This window comes from Acomys minous, assembly GCF_964271855.1.
Source record: "Acomys minous genome assembly, chromosome: 17".
Lineage (NCBI taxonomy): Eukaryota > Metazoa > Chordata > Mammalia > Rodentia > Muridae > Acomys > Acomys minous.
This window is the reverse complement of record NC_140500.1, coordinates 3,821,644-3,840,389: the sequence shown is the minus strand read 5'-3', so window position 1 is coordinate 3,840,389 and position 18,746 is coordinate 3,821,644. Positions and strand designations below refer to the sequence as shown.

Below are 18,746 nucleotides of genomic sequence, written 5' to 3'. Positions count from 1 at the left end.
GAACATAAGCCCATAGGTACTTTGCCTGCAGTGCTACCTGTAGTATACATGTCTTTGCTATGACATAATGAGGCCATGAATTCTCTACACATGAAACTTGAGTATTAACATTATCAGACCCATAATATATTCACATATCTAAAAATCCACTTATTCCAATCCAAAAAAAAAAAAACTTCTTAAATCAGGCATGGTGGCACATGTCTTTAATCCCAGCACCCGGGAGGCAGAGGCGGGTGGATTGTTGTGAGTTCGAAGCCAGCCTGGTCTACAAAGCTGAGTCCAGGACAGCCAGGGCTACACACAAAGAGAAGAGAGAAGCCCTGTCTTGGGGGAGGGAGAGGTAAGCTACTGTGGAGTGAATGCATGTTCTCTCAGCCTGGAATCTGCATTCTGAAGCCTCTGACATGAGCTATGCTTCCTCTGACATTAGGGTTTGAAGGGTGCAGAAACACGAAAAGCTCCTGCCCTCAAGGACCTTCCTATTGGGCGGAAGCCACAGACAGACAGGGCAATGGACCTATCAGAGGGCCAAGAACAGAAGCTCGCAGAGAAGGTGGAATAGAGGCTGTCATTAAGATCAAACCATCAGAGACCATTTTTCCAAGAGTTAAAAAAAAAAAAAAAAGAATGGCAAGTTCAAAGACACAAAGCGGGGTTACAGTTTGTGGGCTCAGAGCACAGCCTGGTATCTTGAGCAGAGAAGGGAGACAGAGGGTAGCAAAGGCATGGGATGGGGCGCCAGGTCACACAGCAAAGGCACGGGATGGGGTGCCAGGTCACACAGCAAAGGCACGGGATAGGGCACCAGGTCACACAGCAAGGGCACGGGATGGGGCACCAGGTCACACAGCAAAGGCACGGGATGGGGTGCCAGGTCACACGGCAAAGGCACGGGATGGGGCGCCAGGTCACACGGCAAAGGCACGGGATGGGGCGCCAGGTCACACGGCAAAGGCACGGGATGGGGCGCCAGGTCACACAGCAAAGGCACGGGATGGGGCATCAGGTCACACGGCAAGGGCACGGGATGGGGCATCAGGTCACACAGCAAAGGCACGGGATGGGGCGCCAGGTCACACGGCAAAGGCACGGGATGGGGCATCAGGTCACACAGCAAGGGCACGGGATGGGGCGTCAAGTCACACAGCAAAGCTTTCAAAACTAGGTAAGATCTGATTTGTAAGCCACGGGCGGCAACATACACCTGTAATCCTAGCACGCTGCAGAGCGGGAGCAGGGGAACGGGCTGGGTCTGAGGCTGGGTGGACCACTCGGGCTATCCCTACAACACTTAGAAAAAACAACTTTTGCTAAGAAAAGGAGTATTAGGGTGCTTGGTGCTAAGTCCAGGAGTGATACTCTTTAGGCTTCATTGTGGCCATTGTGTCAGGGCTGCTCGGGGCTGCACATCTCAGTGGAAGCAGGGAGAAGAAAGCCCAAGGCTAAAATCCACTGAGAGACCATGCTGACAAGGGCCAAGCAGTTGTGACGGATGCGGGCAGATCCCTGGGCATCCAAGAAGAGCTGTGGGACAGAGGTGGCTGGAGAGTCCAGTCAGCATCACAGGCTCTGAGAAAGCCCAGGCTCGAATGCTCTAACTCCTCCGGTCTTCCTCCACTTTCTTCTCTGCAAGTGAAGTTACCGAGTGCTAATATGAACGTCAGAGAATCACGGTGACCGTCAGGGAGACACTCGGCGGCGGTGGATACTGACCCAAAAGAAGCAGTTAAATAAACTGTGGGGGTAACACGAACACAGCCATAGAGGGTATTCAAAGCCAGGCTGAGAGTGCAAGCCTCGTTAGCCACAGGCTTTGGGCTGAATAAGGAGACTAGCATCACTGGTAAACAACCACACCACAGGGAGACAGAATGCAGAGCCTGCTGGGGGGAGAGAGCTGATGGGGGAGCGAGGAGGGGCGCGGGCTGGAGGGCTGGCGGGCTGTCTAGTCAGGGAAGTAGGTGGGGCCAAGAGAACATGGGTTTCTCCTTGCCTGACTGCTTCCAGAACATGCCATTTGCTTAAGGAGGGGGCCCAGAGTCACCTAGGGGCAGGCGGGGCGGGTAGGGGAAGATCACAAGGCAGAGTTTCCTTCCTCCTCAGGACTTCAGGTCTACCGCCTACAGGACCTGGAAATGTCAGGTCCCAGAGGCGAAGCCAGGAAGGGCAGCTGTCGGGCCCCACCCCGTATCCTGCAGCAGGATGCTCTGGACATGTGTGTCTGAAGGAGGTGCTGATGAGGTGGGAGTGATCAACCCTGGCTGCTCGTAAGCTAAGAGGAACTTCTGGAACCAGTGGCCGGGTCAGTAAGGGGGCTGACAGACAGGCACTTAGAACAAAAGCTTGCACACAGAGAGGTCGTTGTTGAGAGCCACACGGACACACTATTCCTTCTGGGGCTCACATATGGGTCTTCTTGCTGTACACACTTGGCATGCGAACCCCGGGCTAGTCTGAGCCCTTTGCTGCTCTAATGAGCCCCTGGGGGCCATGTTCCTCTCCTTCCTGGTTTGCCTCAAACACCTGTGGGGGGGGCTTACTGTGACCCCCAAGCCCACTGACATTTAATTACCACGCTCCCTGGGGTCCAAAGCATACCTCACAGACGAAAGCCACAGAGTGGGGACTCACTGACGCAAGCCCGTGGCAAGGAAAGAGATCTGCTTTTGCACACTAAACCCTGGGGGTGGGGGTGGGGGAGTGTGTCCAATTAACTCTTTACTGTTTGTGCTTTTAGGCAGTGCCACTGGCCTAAGGGAACGCCGGTGTGAAGAGGCTCAAGGAACCCTGGCATGTGGCTATTTTAAACACACACACACACACACACACACACTGCAAGATGCTCAGAATGGGAGCAAAACCAGACGACTTGCAGTCATAGAAGGCAGTCCATCAGTCACCCTCACACCTGGCAGGGGCCAGCGGGCACTAGGAAGACTTAGACCTGAGATTCCTCTTTCCCTCTATTTAAGGTTGGCCAGAGGCCATGGGGGAACTGCTGCTAGTCACTGCTCCCCGAGTCCCTGCTGTCCTTGGTGGTGTGGTCCCTCAGCTCCTCTGCTGGACAGCAGCCGGCAAAGTGGACTGTTCATCACAGGACTGCTGCATGCCAGCACCAGGAACGCCCTCCCTCACTGGGTCCCTCAGGCGGGTCAGCTCCTTCCTGCTGAGTCTGACTGCCTTTAACACCTGAAATCCCTCTGAATTTTCACTCTTGGTTTCTTTACTTCATTCCAGCTACTTCTCTAGCAAATGCCATGTAGGTCACAATTTCAAATATTACCCTCCGTCCATAAGGCTGTAAACCCTCATGTTGAAGCCTGCCCTCTCTGCTCAAGAGTGACACTTGGAGTTGGCTTCTTCCTGTCCTTCCTCATGCCCCACTCGTTCCCAAACGCCCACGGGCTAGAGCCAAGCGCTTCGCTCCATCCTATCCCCCAGCTTTCCTACCCCCAGCTCGGAAAACGCCATCTGCCAACAGCCAACTCTTTCCCTAGGAGCTGTCCAAGCCCTGCCTCCCTGCTCACTGCCGCCAGCATATTGTCAGTTGGTAAATTAGCTAGCAACGGAAAGAGGCTGGGGGACTTCAAAACGAGTCACAGTTTCCCCTCCTCCTCCTCGGCACAGGGTTTACCGTCTACCGGAAATGAATATGTCGGGTCCTGAAGGAGAAGGCCGGGTGGGCCAAGGCGAGGACTAAAGCCCTGGCATATAAGACTGGCATGTGCCTGGGCCTGGCGCTGCCCACCCCACCGCCTGGACTCCACTGTCTTCCAAGGCTGCTTTATGGGCCACGGGGTGCGTGAGCAGGACAGAAACTTTGCTCCATCTCATTGTGTGCACTTTTTGCTTATTTGTTTTTTAGCAGATTACTATCTGCTTGACAAATGAAGGTCAATTTCTTCAACTTCTGAGAGAGAAAGGTGGAGGCAGAGAGAAAAGAGGCAGTTGTCAGGTTGGGGGGACACCAGGGAGGAGAAAAGCTCAGGAGGGGAGGACGGAGAGGAGCATGAAGCTGTGTGTTGTCAGGTGATCGGCTCATCAGACACTGAGAGGAGGAAGCCGAGATGGGTGGAAGTCCAGAGGAGTGCCTCAAAACACTGGGGCTTGTGGACGGCTCAAATAAAAATACCCTAAGTGTATGGTAAAAAAAAAAAAAAAAAAAGTGCTGTGCGGCCTACCATCCCATCTGAGTCTCACAGGCAGAACCAGGAATTTGAGGTCACTCCAGCTGAGAACCCCATGTTTGCTCTGGGATCTTTCCCAAGTCCTTATCAGGCATAAGCACGAGACAGCCTTAGTGTGTCCTGTGCCTTCACCTCTAGACTGGCCCCTGCTTTACCCCACGCTGCTGGACTCAGTCACGTCTCGGTTCACAGTGGACTCATTTATCTTCTTGACCCACTGGGTAACATACGCACGCCTGGCCTGTTACACAGTTAGTGATTCTCAGTCATTATCAGAAGCCCACTGCCCACGGCCACACAGAGGCCCACTGCCCATGGCCACACAGAGGCCACTGCCCACGGCCACACAGAGGCCCACTGCCCATGGCCACACAGAGGCCACTGCCCACGGCCACACAGAGGCCCACTGCCCATGGTTACATAGAGGCCCACTGCCCACGGCCACACAGAGGCCCACTGCCCACGGCCACACAGAGGCCCACTGCCCACGGCCACACAGAGGCCACTGCCAATGGCCACACAGAGGCCCACTGCCCATGGTTACATAGAGGCCCACTGCCCACGGCCACACAGAGGCCCACTGCCCATGGCCACACAGAGGCCACTGCCCACGGCCACACAGAGGCCCACTGCCCATGGTTACATAGAGGCCCACTGCCCACGGCCACACAGAGGCCCACTGCCCACGGCCACACAGAGGCCCACTGCCCATGGCCACACAGAGGCCCACTGCCCACGGCCACACAGAGGCCCACTGCCCACGGCCACACAGAGGCCCACTGCCCACGGCCACACAGAGGCCCACTGCCCACGGCCACACAGAGGCCCACTGCCCACGGCCACATAGAGGCCCACTGCCCACGGCCACACAGAGGCCCACTGCCCATGGTTACATAGAGGCCCACTGCCCACGGCCACACAGAGGCCCACTGCCCACGGCCACACAGAGGCCCACTGCCCACGGCCACACAGGCCCACTGCCCATGGTTACATAGAGGCCCACTGCCCACGGCCACACAGAGGCCCACTGCCCACAGCCACACAGAGGCCCACTGCCCACGGCCACACAGAGGCCCACTGCCCATGGTTACATAGAGGCCCACTGCCCACGGCCACACAGAGGCCCACTGCCCACGGCCACATAGAGGCCCACTGCCCACGGCCACACAGAGGCCCACTGCCCACGGCCACACAGAGGCCCACTGCCCATGGTCACACAGAGGCCCACTGCCCACGGCCACACAGAGGCCCACTGCCCACGGCCACACAGAGGCCCACTGCCCACGGCCACACAGAGGCCCACTGCCCACGGCCACACAGAGGCCCACTGCCCACGGCCACACAGAGGCCCACTGCCCACGGCCACACAGAGGCCCACTGCCCATGGTCACACAGAGGCCCACTGCCCACGGCCACACAGAGGCCCACTGCCCATGGTTACACAGAGGCCCACTGCCCACGGCCACACAGAGGCCCACTGCCCATGGTTACATAGAGGCCCACTGCCCACGGCCACACAGAGGCCCACTGCCCATGGTCACACAGAGGCCCACTGCCCACGGCCACACAGAGGCCCACTGCCCATGGTTACACAGAGGCCCACTGCCCACGGCCACACAGAGGCCCACTGCCCATGGCCACATAGAGGCCCACTGCCCATGGCCACACAGAGGACCAACGGTACAACCATGGAACCATAAGGTCCTTGTCCTGGCTAATTTTATGTCACCTTGAGACCAGAAACATCTTGGAAGCTGAAACCCTCCATTAAGAAAATGCCCCCACCAGATCAACCCAGGAAGTATTTTCTTAATTAGTGATTGCAGGGACTGGGGGGTGAGGGGTAGGAGGCAGTCCTCTATGGGTGCTACCCTCCCTGGGCAGGTTGAAAATAGGCTGAGCAAACCAGGTGGAACAAGCCAGTAAGCTGCGCTCCTCCATGGCCTCTGCTTCCATTTGTGTCTCCAAGTTCCTGCTTGGACTTCCAGGCCTGACTTCCCTCAGTGATGAAACTGTGGTAAACAACCATAAGGGAAACACACCTTTTCTTCCATAAGTTGCTCATGGTTATATTTCATAACAGCAACAGAAACCAATCTCTGGTGTCTTCCTGTCAGACCTGTCACTGCTTGTGTGTGTTAAGGTCACATAAAAGGCAGGGCTGGAGAGCGGCTCAGGGGAGAGAGAGCTTGCCTCACAGGCCCCATTCCTTAGGCTTGATCTTCTGCAGCAACAGCAACAACAACAAAACCAAAGTGAATTAAAAGGTCTAACTATGACCTGGAGAGGTGGTTCAGCAGTTCTGAGCACACAGTGATCTCAGAGAGGCCCTGAGTTCCAGCTGCAGCACCCACATGGGCTGACGCACAGCTGCCTGTAACTGGAGCTACAGGAATGTGTTAGCTCTGGCATCCATGAGCCTCTACGCACACACATGTCCACACACACACACACACACACTCTCACACACACACTCACACACATACGTACTCACACAAACACACAAACACACACTCACACACACATACATACGTACTCACACAAACACACACACACTCACACACACACACACTCACACACATACATACGTACTCACACAAACACACACTACATACATACATACATACATACATACTCACACAGTTTAATTTTTTTTAATAATAAGTGTATGTATCTGGGCATAGTGACACAGCTATAATCCCAATATTCTAAAGATGAAGACGGGAAGGTCAGAAGTTCAAGTCTACCTTCAGCTACCCTGTAAGTTCAGGCAAGCTTGGGCTACATGATAGCCTGAGTCAAAAATAAAAACTGAAATGTATATGTATGTAAAAAAAATAAGAGAGAAAGAAAAATTGAAAGACATAAAGATGAAAACAAAAAGTAAATGGCCCATTTTTTTCTTTCCTTCTTTCTCATTTTTTTAATACTTACTTCTTTATTTTGTGGCGGGTGGGCCACGTGTCATGGAGCCTGGTGGTCAGAGGAAAGCCTGTGGGAGCTGGTTCTCTCCTTATGTCACGTGGGCTCTGGGAACTGAACACCAGCAGTCAGGTTTGGGGGTTGGAGCCTTTCTTTCCCAGCCGCCCTGCAGGCTCAGCCTGTCATCAGTAACCGACTTCCAATATGGAGCTGGGGAAACCACGGCTATCATAAAAGCCATTTACAGCAAGAATTGGCAGCACCCCCCCCCTTCCCTGGGTAAGATCTGTTCTGCCACCTGTTTCATAAAAATAAGTTTTATTTGGTAACACAGCCAGACTGGCTTGTTTACGTGGCGTCCTCGGCTGCTTCTGTACTAGCCTTGCAGAGGACCGACCGTATGTGCAACAGACAGCACGGCCTCACAAGCCTAAAATATTTACTAGCTGCCACTGGGGAAGCCTCCATATTGTGGCACCAACTGGCACATGGTTTTTAGGCCTCACGTAGGTGTCAAAACTTAAGCATACATGTGAAGAATGTATGTATACATTATAGAAAGATGAAAAAAAAGAAAAGAAAAGAAAGATGGCTGGACAACGTTCCTCGAAATAATCAAATTTTATACCTCCAAAATGGAGTGTTTCCTAATGATAACAAAAACCTTAACCAAAGGCTTTCTACAATTTCCCACTACTGTATAATATCAAATGGCCTCTTGGTTGTGACATAAACAGGGTTGGGGTTTTGTTTTGTTTTGTTTTGTTTTTTGGTGTGTGTGTGTGTGTGTGTGTGTGTGTGTGTGTGTGTGTGTGTGAAGGGTTTACCAGTTTACCGTCCAGCACCCAGGATTGTTTTATTGCAATGGCCAGGTACCATCCTGTGCCCCTTTAACTAATTCTAAAACTGATCAGCGGACACAGAGGACAGGGCTGAGCAATCTCATCGCTAATTACAAAGGCTCACATACCCACACGCTCTCTCGGCCAGGACAGAAAAAGTTCTTTTCAGACATGACTTCAAAATCCTAGCACTAGCTCCATCAACAGAAAGAATGTCAGCTGTCCTCTGTCCAGCCCTCTTACCCCTCACACTTGGCAGCAAGCCTTCAGGGCAGACACTGAGCTGTGTGGTTATAAACAACCTTCATTTATGTTTTTTACAAAAAGTCAACTAGCAAACAGTGTAGGCATACACAGCTAAACATAGAGACACATACAGAACACTGTTGTAAGATGATCCAGGCAGACATGTGCGTGTGCGCACGCATGCACACACACACAGGCATGCACACACATGCACGAATACACACATATACACGCACATGCACACACGCATATGCACGCACACATGTACATGAACACACACACACACACACACACTCGCACTACTGCTGCATGTAGACTCACGCACACATACACAAACATAAAGAATACCACTTGATGCTTTGACAGGATGCTTGATTTTTTTTTCGTTCATTTAATGTGTTTACTAATTAAGTGTGCTCTTGGGTTCATTTATCATCAACTTATCTTTAAATAGATGCGTAATAAAGCCAGGATATAAACTAATGCACAAATAACAGTAACTATGAAAAGACTTACGCTGGTGCTCTGGGGCAGGTGGATGTCAGTACCAGTTCTGTTACAGTTAGAACGTTATCAAATCATTAATGTTCCGTTAATTGTATGTCATCTCAGCAAAAGCAAAGCACTCTGGGTAAGAGTTTAGTTGAAATGTGTGCCATGTCACATTGAGATAAGTATTACATGCTCTTGGATGTTTTTTCCCCCTATCTATGGTTGTTATTCACAGGTTGGTAAGATGGCCTCTCCCGTCTACAGTCAGGCACAGGTTGGTAAGATGGCCTCTCCCGTCTACAGTCAGGCACAGGTTGGTACGATGGCCTCTCCACAATTGCTTCACATCACTCTTGACCAAGATCCCAGGAAACCGAATTTCTACACACAGCAATGGCAAATATCATTCTTTACTCTGCGCATGCTTTCTGTGTGACAAAAACCTCTGCTCTGCAGCCTACAAATGACACCGTGGAGAAGGGTACTTGCCACTACGCCTGATGATCTAAGTTTGATACCCAGAATGCTCACGGTAGAAGGGGAGGAATCATGCAGGCAAGCTGCCCTCTGCCCTCTGTGTGTTCCATGGCTCATGCACACGCACACACTTATACACAAATAAATGCAGTAAAGATGTGCCTCTTTATTGCTCAAATAAACCTTGCCAGTCCATAACCACCATGTAGGCCTGGCCACAGCAACCCAGTCCTCCGCAGCTCTCACTGACAGGAGCATCACTCACTTCATGCCAGGTATTACAAGCACAGAGCTCGCCACCCAGTGACGTTCAAGATTCAGACCCCAAACCCGTCAGACTCAGCGACCCACGGCTGCAACCTCAGCTGTGAGAGGCTAAAGGAGGAAGGACCCAGGCAGAGAGCAGCAAGTGATGCGGCCTCAGGCAGGGGAGCCTCCCTCCCAGCGTGTGAGCTCACCAACGGTGGCAGTGGCGGGGCCGCTGAGAATTTGGGCCTATTGTATACTCAGACAATCAAAGCCACTTTAGTTTTTACAACTTGATAAACAATCATATGATTTTACCTGTTGGGTCTCATGCAGATAGAGCTGCCCTTGAACCTCCGTCCTCCTACCTCCACGCCCCTCAAGTTGGAATCCATATGTTGCCACTATACCCAACTCTTACAATCTCAGGATAATTTTTGAACATGTTTTATTAAGTTCACACAGTAGAAATTCCCCCTATCAAAGTTCATCTACCAAACAATCTTGTCTTACATATCTATGTTCACAATGGCCACGGTCCTAAACAATCCTCCTGCAAGTTAATTATATTCATGTGTGTGTACGCAGGGGTTACATGTAAAGGTGTAGAGGCCAGAGGTCTACACCGGGTCTCTTTCTCTAGTGCCTTTCAGCATATTTTGGGGGACAGGGCCTCCCACTGAACCTGAAGCTCACTGCGAGCTCTGGGGACCCTCTCGTTCCTGCCGCCCCAGTGCTCAGCATATTCGCTAGTTTTCTGTTGCTTTGATAAAAACACAGTGGCCAATGTAAACAAGGGTTTACTTGGGGATTACAGTTCCAGAGAGCTAGGGTTCCAGATGGCAGGGTTTGGGGAGCAGCTGGAACAGAAGCTGACAGCTCACACCTTGAACCATAAGTAGGAACCTGAGGAAGCTAACTTGAAACAATCCTTTGAAACCACAAAGCCCCCGCCCCCCTGCCAATACACACACACACACACACACACACACACACACACACACACACACGGTATACTTTCTCCAGCAAGCCATGTCTCCCAATGCGCGCCCCCATCCACAGCCACCAACTGGGGACCAAGTCCTCAAATGCCCAGGACTATGGAAGGCATCGCACTGAAGCCGCCACAGGAAGATAGCAGCTCTTTAAGTGGGTGCTGGGATCTGAACTCGGTTCCTAGTGCTTACTCAGCAAGCACTTTATCAACAGAACCATATCCCCAGCCTGTTTATTTACTCCTGATTCCAGCCAGAAAGAGATAATCGACTAAGTTCGGGGACTGAAAACAGCGGCAGGTGACATCCCATCAAGTACAGGCTGCAGCACTCTATGGCAGCCACTGACTGCAAACATCAGCAAGAAGATGCTCATCACTGAAGAGCACAGCACACTACCTTTAACTCGTGGCCACCTGTAAATGCCACACTAGCACTGGCAAGTGGAAAGTGTCAGGCACAGCTCTTGGAGTATGTGGAGCAAGGTCCCTTCCAAGGCTTCTGAGCTCCTGTTTTAGGAGAACAACCACACACGGGCATTTCTCTTTTAACCTCAAATCCCCGTTGCAAGCGGATAAGGTGTATGTATCAAACACAGAAATGTCTGGTAGCTGGTCGGTTAGACCAGTACATTATTTAGGATGCAATGCACTCCACCAGAAGAGCCATGATGTGCCAAGGCGCTCCAGTGCTCACACAGGCGCTGCAGACAAGGCTCCCAGGGCTTTTCAGGACAAGAAGGACAAAGTCAGAGAAACTGAACAGCACCAGCAGGGACAGAGAAAGCACACCAAGTGAGGGAGTAGCGGCTAAGCTGTTTGCACATTTCTGCTGACAGATTACCGGCCTCTGTGTGCTTCTGTGGGCTGAAAATCTGGCTGTGATTTCCACTTTCCACACGCAATGAAAATAGCGATGAGGTGATTGTAAGTTAGTTAATACTCTTCAAAGCTATTAGCCTTGGGAGTTATGTACCCAATTACAAACCCATCTCACTGCTTCTACAAATAAAGCAAATGAAGCCAAGCTGATGACTCCCCATTAGCATAAGAAGGCAGAAGCAGGAAGAGGTGAGTTGTTCAAGTCTCCAGGGAAACACGTTATGCAGACTGAGTGATATACACGTGTCCCCTGATTTCAGGGAATTTAGAGTAATTTATATGCATAGCCCTTAAGGTCAAGCAATTGTAGCAATGAAATGGAATTTTGAAGGGGAAAGTGGCTTAATGAAGACTATCAGATATCTAGAAAACATCAGCATATCACAGTATCCCAGTGCATAAGGAGCCAAAGCCAGGTCTACCAGCCCCAGCCCCCGCCCCTTCCCAGAGTTAAGAAAAGGATGCTGCCCTTGGCTACTGCCAAGTGACAACCCAAGTGGCTGAAATACGCTACCAAACACTGGCATTTTCCCTCTAGAGGGAAACAACTCCATACATCACTCTGATATCTTCAGCTCTCCCTAATAGAGTTTTTGCATGCAGGGGTATAAGCACAAGTGTGTGGGTATGTACACCTGTGTGTGTGTGCACCTGTGTGTGTGTATGCACCTGTGTGTGCACCTGTGTGTGTGCTCCTGTGTGTGTGCACCTGTGTGTATGTGCATCTGTGGGTGTGTACACCTGTGTGTGTGCACCTGTGTGTGCATCGGTGGGTGTGTGCACCTATGTGTATATGCACCTGTGTGTGTGCACCTGTGGGTGTGTGCACCTGTGGGTGTGTGCACCTGTGTGTGTGTGCACCTGTGTGTGTGTGTGTGTATCTGTGTTTACACCTGTGTGTGCATCTGTGGGTGTGTGCATCTGTGGGTACCAGAGACCATCAGCGGGTATCTTGCTCCACTGTTCCCCAGGATATATTTTGAAATAGGTTCTCTGGCTGACTCTGGAGCTCATCAGTTCAGCTGCACTGACTGGACAACAGGGAGCTGCTTCCTCCACCCCACACTCCACACAGTTGCTGAGGTAACAGACATGCACCTCCCTACCTGGCCAAGTTCATGTCCCAGTAGACTTTGAACCCTGTGGACAAAGCTGAAGTCAACATGGCTGTGAGCCGGCATAGGAGGCAGACACTTAGCAACCGCCCACTACACTGCTGGACTTCAGAGGAACGCTCAGATAATCATGTCACACAGGAAGAGACGTGCAGCTAACAAAAGGTGACCATTAAGGAAACATAACTGCTCCTCCTGAACATGGTGTCACGATCCGTTCACCTAGCTCAAAATTAGTGTCCAATTTCAATTCACTTCCTCCATTGTATATTTTTATTGTTTCTGCTAACTGTGAATTTAGAGGTGACAGAAACAAACGGCTGTAACCCAGACTCTTAGGTGCTCAGTCACTGGTATTTGGGCGCTTATTAAAAGGATTGAAATCTAACATACCCAGGCTTTTTTACTAGTCCTATTATTTTATCTTTTTAGAAAGCTTCTTAGGAAACAGAAGACAACTCATAAGTACCCATATTTGTGAGTTTCCCATCAATTCCAAACCACTATGCATAAAAAATTAAATGTGCATAAACAACTGAATATGCATAAACAATTAAACATGCATGAATAACTAAGTGTGCACACTTAAATAGCATAAACAACTGAATATTTATAAACAATTGAGTATGAGTAACAAGTATGCACAAACAACTGCATATGAATAAACAGTCAAACATGCATAAACAATTTAATATGCAAAAAATAATGGAAGTAATTCTAGTATTACCCACAGTATTTATTAGCTACTTTGCTTTAATGTTACGGCCAAATACCTGACAGGGAGGATTTATTTTGGCTCATGGTTTGAGTGTGTACAGTCCACACAGGGAAGGCATGGTGGCTCATGGTTTGAGTGTGTACAGTCCACACAGGGAAGGCATGGTGGCTCATGGTTTGAGTGTGTACAGTGCACACAGGGAAGGCATGGTGGCTCATGGTTTGAGTGTGTACAGTGCACACAGGGAAGGCATGGTGGCTCATGGTTTGAGTGTGTACAGTGCACACAGGGAAGGCATGGTGGCTCATGGTTTGAGTGTGTACAGTCCACACAGGGAAGGCATGGTGGCTCATGGTTTGAGTGTGTACAGTCCGCACAGGGAAGGCATGGTGGCTCATGGTTTGAGTGTGTACAGTCCACACAGGGAAGGCATGGTGGCTGGAGGAGCTTGCAGTTGTGACAGCAGAAGCAATGAGAATGTTCCGCTCACATCTGGATGGATCAAGAAACAGAGGCAGGACAGGAAGTAGGGAAGGCTGTAACGTCTCAAAGCCCCCCTGTGAGACCCACTGCTCTACCTCAAAGCCCGCTCCCTGTGAGACCCACTGCTCTACCTCAAAGCCCGCCCTCTGTGAGACCCACTGCTCTACCTCAAAGCCCGTGCCCTGTGAGACCCACTGCTCTACCTCAAAGCCCGTGCCCTGTGAGACCCACTGCTCTACCCACTGCTCATTTCCCACATTGTTTCCCCAGATCAGCACCACCATCTGGAGACCAAGTGTTCGGTCACCTGAGCCTGCAGGAAACACTTCACATCAAAGCACAGTCTAGCACAAGTGTAAGCGTGTGGCTTGGGTAAACATAACAAACGCAACAACGAGAAAACAATTGTTGTTCCCAATTTATCCAGGATGTCTGGGGAGGCAGGTGCCAGAAATAGTAAAATGGACTGCAGGAGGTGATAGCCCATTGGCTCAGGAGAAAGATGATGTCATTAGCATAAACAAGAAAAGTGCTCAGCAGGAGGGAAGCTGGCAAGCTGGTGGAGGTGCACACCTGTCGGGAGCCGCTCCGCCATTACAAGATGGCGCTGGTTTCCTGTTTCCTGGTTCTTCACGGAAGCCCTTGCGGCCAGTGCGCATGCGCAATTACGTCATCCTTACATAACCTGCTTACGCAGACGATATGCTAATTGGGTATTCTCTAGAGCACCAATGATAAGAGGACACGTCTCCATACGCCCCTGATTTCCCTATATAAGCCTCGGGTTTTTTGGGGAAGACGTCCTTCTCCATCTGCTATCAAAAAGAGCTGTACAATAAAATCGCTGTCGGAAGAATCCTGAGTTGCCGCGTCTCCTTTATCGGCGAAGGCTGCGCGCGACAAGTGGTGCCGAAACCCGGGAACTGCCGACCCCTGGGTGAAGGAACGACTTGAAGGACCCCTGACTGCTCGTCGGAAGAGGATTCAGAACTGACGGCGTGAGAAGCCTAGGCACTTTTCTGCAAGGTATGATTTCTGTTGTTTGGTACGGTCCGCTGTTGCTGGTTGCTTTCGTTATCGTTTTGCTGTGTCGCCTCTGTCTCAGTTGTGGGAAATGGGACAAGACTTGCACGTCCCCTTTCTGTGCTACAGATTAGTTTGCTGTCAGTCTCAGGTAGATAACTGAGCAAGCGCTCCCGCTCCTGTAGATAAAGGAAGCATGGGAAATCAACAAGCTAAGCCGATTCTGGAGGCAACGCGGGCGTTGCTTAGACAGAGAGGTTTAAATCATGTATAGAAGATGAGAGATGTAGGGAGACGGTTAACGAAGGACAGAGGGTTTTGGCCGACCATCAAGATAGTCTATCAGAAGCAGAAAAGGGAAGAGGTTTAGGGAGAAAGAAGAAACCTCAAACAAAGATTTGAGTTTAAGGAGGGAAAGGAGAAACAAAAGGAGGGAGAAAAAGAGGAAGCCAGGAGGCTTTATCCCGTCTTAGACGGACTCAAAAATCTCAGGGTGGAATCCTCTGCCTCTGAGGAGACCTCCTCAGAGGAGGAGGACCTTAAGCATGATTCGTCTAGTTCAGAAGAAGAGGGACTAGATCCTGAGGAGCAAGCAGAATTGGACGAGGAAGCTGCTGAATATGAGTCAGAGAAATATGGGCCTAATCCCCCATTTGCCCCTGGGTATAGACCATCAGCGCCTCCCTTAGAGGAGAAAGTGATGTTGGTGGAAAACAAAAGGATGGCAACGAGGCCTAAGACAACTAGCTCTCTGATTTCAGAGAAAGAAAGACAGAAGATTAGAGCAGCCTTTCCCGTGTGGAAAGATGCACAACAACGACAATATTCTCAATTAGAGTTAAAACAGTTAAAAGCCTTGGCAGAAGCAGTTCAAACTTATGGCAATAATGCTTCCTGAAGGAAAGAAAGAAAGAAAAAAAAACTGAAATTAGGAAGGATAATTTAAAAGCTCTTGGGAATTATTAGTCGGCTCCTTTGTGGGGTCAATGACAGCTGACACCAATGGCCATGATTAATGGAGGAGCATTTGGTAATACTACTTTCAGCTGGAATACATCTGACCTTTTTGAAACTTCTAACAGGTGATTCAGCTCGGATGCAAATGGAAATGTCAGGGTTATAAGAATTATATCAACTTATTCAAACAAGTTGCATTTCTCATTATCAACATGTGAGACAGACATGTTGGTCATTCATCACCGCGAGAAATGGTGAAATGGAAGGATGTTATTGATAACAAATGGAAAGGCCCGGATCCAATATTAATAAGATCCCGGGGAGCTGTTTGTGTTTTTCCACAGGACCAAGAAAATCCAATTTGGGTGCCGGTGCGGCTGACCAGGATAGTGAAAAAGGACGAGAAGGATGGAGACCCCGCTGCAGGTTCTTCTGAGTCTGCTGATGCTGAGTCCGGTGTTGAGGGCGCAGGAGCTTCGGTGGGGAATACTGTCAGTGTACCCTGTCCTGTTTCCAGTGATGTATGATGCACAAGTTTTTCCACGCTTTTTCTCTACAAATGCAACCATGAATACTGCATATTTGCCTCAAGATGTGTTACGTCTGTACCTTATGAAAATTTTACCCGTGCAGCAAATTTGTCTCGACAATTATCCAAGTACTTATTATCCAATTGGTCATCCCAATTTGACATAACCATGAGAGATTTGAGACTTGCCATAACTCATGTTAATTCCACCCGCATAGACCCCCCACTAGCTGAAAATCTTTCTTCTTGGATGAATAGAGCTGTATCTTTTGTTAAAGAATGGATGGGGATGGGTTCATTTGGCCTTATGTTAGCTGTGGGACTGGTTTTCTGTCTTTGGTTGCTCTGCAAATTTAAAAGACAACAACAGCGTGACAGAATTGTGCTTGCACAGGCTATGCTTGCTGTGGAACAAGGGGGCATCTCCTCAGGTTTGGCTTAGCATGCTCAAACATTGAGACACTATCCTGATTCTAGCATTCCTGACGGGCACAGGTTCCCATTGCACCAGGATGCTACAGGATAGACCTGTGCACCTCCCGGGGCTCGAGTTCCCATTGCACGGGAATTCCGGTGTACAGGGTCTCCGTCCATGTAACTTCCTTGATCGCTCCCTGCTGCTGACGCGGAGAGCTGGATCAGTAATTTCATGGCTTCAGTTTGGCATTTTAATTGAAAGTTAAGGGGGAGATGTCGGGAGCCGCTCCGCCATTACAAGATGGCGCTGGTTTCCTGTTTCCTGGTTCTTCACGGAAGCCCTTGCGGCCAGTGCGCATGCGCAATTACGTCATCCTTACATAACCTGCTTACGCAGACGATATGCTAATTGGGTATTCTCTAGAGCACCAATGATAAGAGGACACGTCTCCATACGCCCCTGATTTCCCTATATAAGCCTCGGGTTTTTTGGGGAAGACGTCCTTCTCCATCTGCTATCAAAAAGAGCTGTACAATAAAATCGCTGTCAGAAGAATCCTGAGTTGCCGCGTCTCCTTTATCGGCGAAGGCTGCGCGCGACACACACCAGCTTCCTGCTCCAGGGAGGAGTGTCAGGCCTGCCCCAGAGTGTTCACACACGCGCGTGAGCCCCAAGGCTGCTCTGGATTCTGGCCTGGATCTCTTCTCCAGAGGCTTCCACTTTGACCCACTCTCCACACTCCTGCCTATGGAAGTTTCTCTTGCCTGGACCACACCTCAGAATGTGCCTTCTGAGATGAACTCCAGCTAGAACCAACCATCTCAGCGTGGCAAGGAGCACACACATATGATCCTAGCACTTGGAAAGCTGAGGCAGGAGGATTGCTATGAGCCCCAAACTAGCCGAGGTTACATATTAAGACCTTGTTTTTTAAAAGGTAAAAGATCAAGAAAAACATTTCATCATCTATGCATGATGACAGTGAGGAGCTGCATGATTAAATTCAAAAGCTGAACTCAGTATGTGCTTGAAGAGACCCAGAGGAGTGTTTAACCAATTTCAGGAGATGGACAAAAAAGGATATTAAAACACCAAAGGCCAGTAAGTTGGAAAATAGGCATAATTAGCACGATAGATGAATGGCTAGGATCCTTAATCAAAACTGTATAAGACAAAGGAGACTTGATAAAAGATAAATACACCTTCAAGCAATTCACAGGAGAAATACAAATGACCAACAAATCAAAGAATCCAGGGACAGGCAGTCCACTTTGGAAGCTCCCTAGAGCAGTGGTTCTCAACCTGTGGGTCGTGACTCCTTTGAGGGGGTCGCCTACAACCAATGGAAAATAGATATTTGCATTACGATTCATAACAGTAGCAAAATTACAGTTATGAAGTAGTTAATGAAATAAATGTATGGTTGGGGTCACCACAGCATGAGGAGCAGTATTGAAGGACCGCAGCCTTAGGAGGGTGAGGGCCGCTGCAAAGGGAGTGGCTACAAATGAGGTCTCCGTTCACGTCACGTACGTAGATCTAGACAACAAACATCTGTGCCCGAGAGCTGCGATTCAGACACTATCAGCTCAGCAAAGACTTTCCCTTTAAATGATGCTAAATTTAGGGTTCAATATCGTTAAGTACCTTCACAATGTGAAAAGTAATTCTACAATGCGTATCAAGAGCCATAAAGTAGTTCCTATGGCCTAAACTTTTTGAAATTTATCTTAGGAAAATCACCAGCACAGCAGACAAAGATTAATGTACGAGGGTGTTAATCACAGCATAATTTGTAATTTCAAATATATTAGGAACCTACATGCTTTAAAATAAGAAGTGATTAAATAAATTACAGTGCATTCAAATGATGTCTAATTATATAGACATTAAAGTTACAGCTTCAAAGGCCATTTATTGATTCAGGAAAATGCTCATGAAAAAAATTTAAAGCTTTCATTTTGAGCAGACTCTCGTGTAACTAATTAAAGTGGCGATTATTTCCTGCTTTCCACTGGTTTTCTATTGGACACATCTTCCTGCCCGCAAAGCAGCTAACATTTCTTCATTTGCTTCTTTTACTTTATTATCTGTGCACTGAGACAGGGTCTCCTGCTGGAGCTTAAGCTGGCATGGAACTCACAGCAGTCCTCCTGCCTCAGGGGTTACAGAGGCATGAGCCATGCTGCCCCACCCTCTCAGGTAAGAGCCA

General features: G+C 49.6%; 1 protein-coding gene and 1 long non-coding RNA gene across 3 annotated transcripts in view; one reads left to right on the top strand and one right to left on the bottom strand.

The window, feature by feature from the left end:
* LOC311587737 overlaps positions 1-17,089 on the top strand; it is a 269,462-nt gene extending 252,373 nt beyond the window's left edge. The window contains exon 2 of the long non-coding RNA XR_014775956.1: positions 16,559-17,089. This is a non-coding gene — a long non-coding RNA (uncharacterized lncRNA). The remainder of the gene's footprint in view (positions 1-16,558) is intronic.
* The window catches only part of ITPR2 (inositol 1,4,5-trisphosphate receptor type 2), a 409,555-nt gene that overhangs the window by 106,675 nt on the left and 284,134 nt on the right, over positions 1-18,746 (bottom strand). The gene's annotated exons all lie outside the window — the stretch shown is intronic.